This window comes from Bubalus kerabau, chromosome 10, assembly GCF_029407905.1.
Source record: "Bubalus kerabau isolate K-KA32 ecotype Philippines breed swamp buffalo chromosome 10, PCC_UOA_SB_1v2, whole genome shotgun sequence".
Classification (NCBI taxonomy): domain Eukaryota; kingdom Metazoa; phylum Chordata; class Mammalia; order Artiodactyla; family Bovidae; genus Bubalus; species Bubalus kerabau.
In genome coordinates, this window is record NC_073633.1 from 35,657,569 (window position 1) to 35,663,657 (window position 6,089).

Sequence of the window (6,089 nt, forward strand, 5' to 3'; positions counted from 1 at the left end):
TTGCAGAGATAGTTAGGAAGATCAAATGATATCCCTTACATTTGGATATGAAAAATGAGGGTAACCAAAAGGGAGATTTGAAGGATGTCACCAAGTGTTTCTGTGTCACTGACTTAGGGACAGTGGGAGAGGCCAAGGTTTAAGGGAAAAATCATAAGTGGTTGTTTGGCCTTGCTAAGTTTAATTTCTCTTGACATATTTGGGAAGAGATGACAACACAACAGGTATAAAAGTCTGGAACTCTCCATATGATCCAGCAATCCCACTCCTAGCCATATACCCAAATGAAACTATAATTGAAAAGATATATGAACCCCTCTGTTCACAGTAGCACTAATTACAATAGCCAAGAATGGAAATGGCCTAAACAGATCAACAGATGAATGGATAAAGAAGATGTGGTACATATATATCATGGAATATTACTCAGTAATTTAAAAGGATAAAATAATGCCATTTGCAGCAACATGGATGACCCTAGAAATTATAATACTAAGTGAAGTAAGTTAGCAAGAGAAAGACAAATACAATATGATATCACTTACATGTGGAATGTAAAATAGGACACAATATATCTATGGAATAAAAACAGACTCACAGATACAGAGAATAGACTTGTGATTGCCAAGGGGGAGGGGAATGAAGGAGAGAAAGATTGGGAGCTTGGGATTAGCAGAGGCAAACTAGGGTTTACCTGGTGGCTCAGCGGTAAAAAATTTGCCTGCAATGCAAGAGATGGGGGTTGGATCCTTAGGTTGGGAAGATCCCCTGGAGGAGGCCATGGCAACCCTCTCCAGTATTCTTGTCTGGAGAATCCCATGGACAAAGGAGCCTGGTGAACTACAGTCTATAGAGTTGCAGAGAGTTGGACATGACTGAAGCAACTTAGCAGGCATGCAGAGGCAAACTATTATATATTGGATGGATAAACAACAAGGTTCTACTGTATAGCACAGGAAACTACATTTAATATCCTGTAATAAAAGATAACAGGAAAGAATATGAAAAAATATACAAATATATATGTGCATATTTCTGAGTCACTTTGCTGTACAGCAGAAATTGACACAACATTGCAAACCAACTATACTTCAGTTAAAAAGTCTGAAGTTCTAAGGAATGATCTAAACTAAAGGAGAGAAATTTATAAGTCATTTCTGTATACATAAGTAGTGAGGGGTGAGTTGAAATTGTACTCAATAAGATAGTCAGGAAAGGCCTCATGAAAGATCATCTGATGACCAAGGAACCAGACATGCAGAGGCAATATCAAGGTTTGCTGGATGGACTTAAATAAAAGATAATGTGGCTAGAGAATGGGGAAAATGGAGAGAATGACAGGAGATGAGGAAGACAGGTTCTATCATGTAGTGTTCACAAACCACAGTGAAGAGCTTGGATTTTACCCTCAACATTAATGGAAACTACTGAATTATGCAATCAGATTTACATAAAATTTTTTACAGTATTATGGTAAGACCATGAGATCTACCCTCTTAATATATGTCTAAGTATACAATGTTTTCTATAGGCACAAGGTTGTACAGGAGACCTATAGAAGTTATTTACCTTCTAAAACCAGAAGTCTGCATGTGTTGATTAGCAACAACCCATTTATTCTTCCCCCCAGCCTCTGGCAACCAACATTCTCCTTTCTGCTTCTGTGAGTTTGACTATTTTAGATACCACCTATAACTAGAATCATGCAGTATTTGACCATTTAAGAGTGACATTTCACTTAGCATAATATCTTGAAGGTTTATCCATGTTGTGTCACATATGGCAGGATTTTCTTCTTTTTTAAAGGTTGGATAATATGCTATTGTATGTATATACCACAAGCTTCTTTTCTATTCATCCATTGATGGAATGATGTATTTAGGTTGATTCCACATATTGATTATTGTGGAACATGGGAGTGCTGATATCTCCTCAAGATACTCATTTCCATTCTAATGGATAAATACCCAGAAGTGGGACTGCTGAATGATATGGTAGTTCTATTTTTATTTTTTTGAGGAACCTTCATACTGCTTCCCATAGCAGTAGTACCATTTTGCATTCCTACCAGCAGCATACAAGGGTTCCAAATTTTCTACATTCTTGTCAATATTTTTCATCTTTTTTTTTAATGGCCATCTTAATAGGCATGATGTGATATCTCATTGTGACTTTGGTTTTCATTTCCCTGATGATTAGTGACATTACTTTGGTCATTTGATTATCTTCTTTGAAGAAATATATATTTAAGTCTTTAGACCATTTTAAAATTCAGGTTACTAGTTTGCTATTGAGCTGGAGGAATTCCTTATGTATTTTGGAAGTGTAGTCACTATTAGATACATGATTTGCAAATATTTTCTGCTATTCCAAAGTCTGCCTTTTCATTATGATGACTGTTTGCTATGCTGTGTAGTAGCTTTTTAGTCTGATGAAATCTCATTTGTTTATCTTTGCGTTTACCTTCTTAAAAAGTCACTCTATCATTGTAAAGCAACTACAAAAAAATTTTTTTTAGATAAATAAATATGTTGAAATTTTCTTTTAAAGAAAGGTCACCTTGAGTACTGCATGCAAAATGAATTGTGGGGGGAAAAGAGGGAGGAGAAGTGGGGAAAATCAGGTAACACAGGTGCTGTAAAACCATAGAGAAGGATGAACGTAGCTTGGGCTAGGCTTCTGAGGGTGAGGAAGAAAAATAGACTCTAACTGGAAAGAGTGTAGGATTAGAAGGGGTAGAATTTGTTGGTACAAACAGTGGACAAAAGAGGAAATGTGAACAACCCCAAGGTTTTGGGCTTGAGCAACTGGGTGAATAGTTATGAAGTTTCCTATGATGGGAAAGATTGAAAAAGAAATAAGTATAAGAGGTAGGTATAAATTAGATCAGGTTAAAAAACTGTTATGTTGCTTATTGTCTTTTATCCTACCTGATAAGTTTGGATATGACTCACATAATTCTGGTGACAGTTTCTTAATATTAGTACTGAGGATCAGGGTTCTCAGATATTCTTTGCAACATTAGAGGACTACAAAATCTCCTTGATCATGATTTCCTGTATCCTGTAAGGTCACAGGAACTTACAGTATCATTACACTGGACCCTGTACTTTATACAACTATAGTACATTGCCTGCTTCATAGAGTACCCCTAGGACAATGCAACAACCTGTTCTATCACTGTCGCTCAGCTTGAGAAAAATCATCTACTTTCCAAGTGTTAGAATTGAGTGATCACAATGGAGTTAGTCAAGCCTATTTCTTACCTGAGCAACAACAAAATGGTCTTGTTTCCAAGTCAAAAAAAGAGTATGAGTCAAGAACCAAGGACTTTTATGAATTTAACACTAAGTCACACTAATTCTTTCAGATAGTACCTTTAGGTTTAAGGAAATTTAAAATTAAATGTATTACTAAAAAATCCCTTCCAATATTTATTTGACCAAATGGTTCAATAGGTCACGATATACTGTGTCACTCAAGTCAAACATTTTTTGAGAGTGAGAAGAATTATTGATAACTACAGGTAAACAATGGGACTATCTCAGCATATTAGGACCTAGGGTCACTACTTTTTATAAGCCATGATATCTTAAGAATGAAAGTTCAGAACAGTATATGGTTTCATTGAACTAAATCAGGTGATAAAATACAAAGAATAAAATGAAAGGAAAATCAGGAATTCTGCATCTACTTAATGGTCCTTCTCTTCTTTCTCTTCTATTTCATTGATTTAAATATATTTATTTGATTGATTTAAAAACTGACTACATTTTTAAAAGTCTGATTACATAACTGTGAATTAAATTTGTGGCACAAATTCAGGTAAGATACTCATTTCATTATGTCAATCTAGGTCATATATTACAGTATAGTACAGTACAGTTGCTCAGTCATGTCTGACCCTTTGTGACCCATGGAAGCACGCCAGGCTTCCCTGCCTATCACCAATCCCCAGAGCTTGCTCAAACTCCATCGAGTTGGTGATGCCATCCAGCCATCTCATCCTCTGTTGTCCCCTTCTCCTCCTGCATTCAATCTTTCCCAGTATCAGGGTCTTTTCCAGTGAGTCAGTTCTTCACATCAGGTGGCCAAAGTATTGGAGCTTCAGCTTCAACATCAGTCCTTCCAATGAATATTTAGGACTGATTTCCTTTAGGATTGACTGGTTGGATCTCCTTGCAGTCCAAGGGACCCTCAAGAGTCTTCTCCATCATCACAGTTCAAAAGAATCAAATGTAAATGTATTTTAAATATAATTTCATAAATAATAATATCATGAATTTATCAATAAAATTGCTTGCTTATCTGAAAAAAAAAAAGAATCAATTCTTTGGTGCTCAGCTTTCTTTATAGTCCAACTCTCACATCCATATATGACTATTGGAAAACCATAGTTTTGACTAGATGGACTTCTGTTGGCAAAGTAATGTCTCTGCTTTTTAATATGCTGTCCAGGTTGGTCATAGCTTTTCTTCCAAGGAGCAAGCATCTTTTAATTTCTTGGCTGGAGTCATCATCTGCAGTAATTTTTGAAGCCCATGAAAATAAAGTCTGCCACTGTTTCCTCATCTATTTGCCATGCAGTGATGGGACCAGATGCCATGATCTTAGTTTTCTGCATGTTAAGTTTTAAGCCAAGTTTTTCATTCTCCTCTATCACTTCCATCAAGAGGCTCTTTAGTTCTTCACTTTCTGCCATAAGGTCATATATTAGTGCTTTAAAAATATAAAGAGGATGCTATAGATAAATCATCTATACATTCAAAAGAAAAATTAAATGATTTCAAAAACCAAAATAATAGTCATAAAAATTTAAAAGGCAATTTCAACGTTTAGTTAATAAATACAATATATGTTAATAATGTTAAATATATGCATATAAAGGAAATAGTTTATAAATAGAATAAGAATATCATGTCTAAGCTAAATCAAGCTGAATGCAAATCTTTAGTAACCAAAGAGAAAGTGTTTCCCATAATGTAAACATATACTTGGAGATGTTTGTTTTCTCATTTCAGTTTCATTTTCAAAATATGCTGTATTTTCTGTGTAACCCATTTTTCATCCGCCCAATTACTAGCAATCTTTTTTCTACTATCAAAAATGATCATTTGTTTCTTTATTGTAGTAGATAAAATATCCTTTCATTGTTTCAGCTCACAAGCTGTGCAGATCCTACCCACTGTTCTTGCCTCCAGCGCTTCACATTATTGGTGTATTATTTCATGCATGCCCTACTCTTTTATCAATTGCTTTTGAAGTAATGTTAATAGACTAGAAAATTGAGACATTTATGAAGTATAGGCAGTGTTTATGAAAAAATCCATAAAATATGACACAGGCAAGACAAGATAAAAGCAGCATTTTAATAGATTATGGCAAAGAGATCCTGTCAGAGTTGACAACTGACTCCTTAGAGATCACTAATTTTTATGGGATTAATTCTGTGGTATAAAAAGTGAAGTTAAATGTCCTAATTAATCTGTAAATAGCACACCCACAATTAAACCTTGTGGCCCTTTCTTGGATTAGGGCTGCAATTTTTGAAAAGTAATTATCTCACATTCATAATGAAGAAGGTTTTGCTTTTTTCATTTTTTTTTCTCATGCCATTTCAGTTAAAAATCCACCTGGATTCCAACTTGAATAGCAGCCTTCTGATAAGGAAATTAGTCCACAGCTTGGTGTGCAGCCACATCCATTAGATTTGTAGGCTATATACTTATGAATGGTTTATATTAAGAAAATAAAATTTGGAGAAATGGAGTGAAAGATTGGAGGGGAAAAAACCTGGAATTTCTCCATATTTGAGCAGCTATTCTTTATTCCACAATTTATAGCACCCAGAAAGATTTTTGGCTCCCTTCTCTCGTGGAGTTGACAACATGCAAGGCCCTGTTTCTAACACAGAAGTTAGAAAGTACTTTATGTAGGAGTTAGAAATAAAGCTATCATCTGACTTCCTGATGCTGTGGCAGAGTGCTCAAGAAATGTCTGCTCCATTTCCTTTCTTTACTTCCCTTTTAATATTTGAATTTTAATAATACTACCATAAATGTATGATGTTATCTGTATGTAGGCAAATG

The 6,089-nt window shown here is 35.0% G+C and overlaps 1 protein-coding gene across 2 annotated transcripts in view; it reads right to left on the bottom strand.

Annotated features, from left to right (window-relative positions):
- The window catches only part of ZNF770 (zinc finger protein 770), a 342,882-nt gene that overhangs the window by 335,050 nt on the left and 1,743 nt on the right, over window positions 1-6,089 (bottom strand). The window lies entirely within an intron of this gene.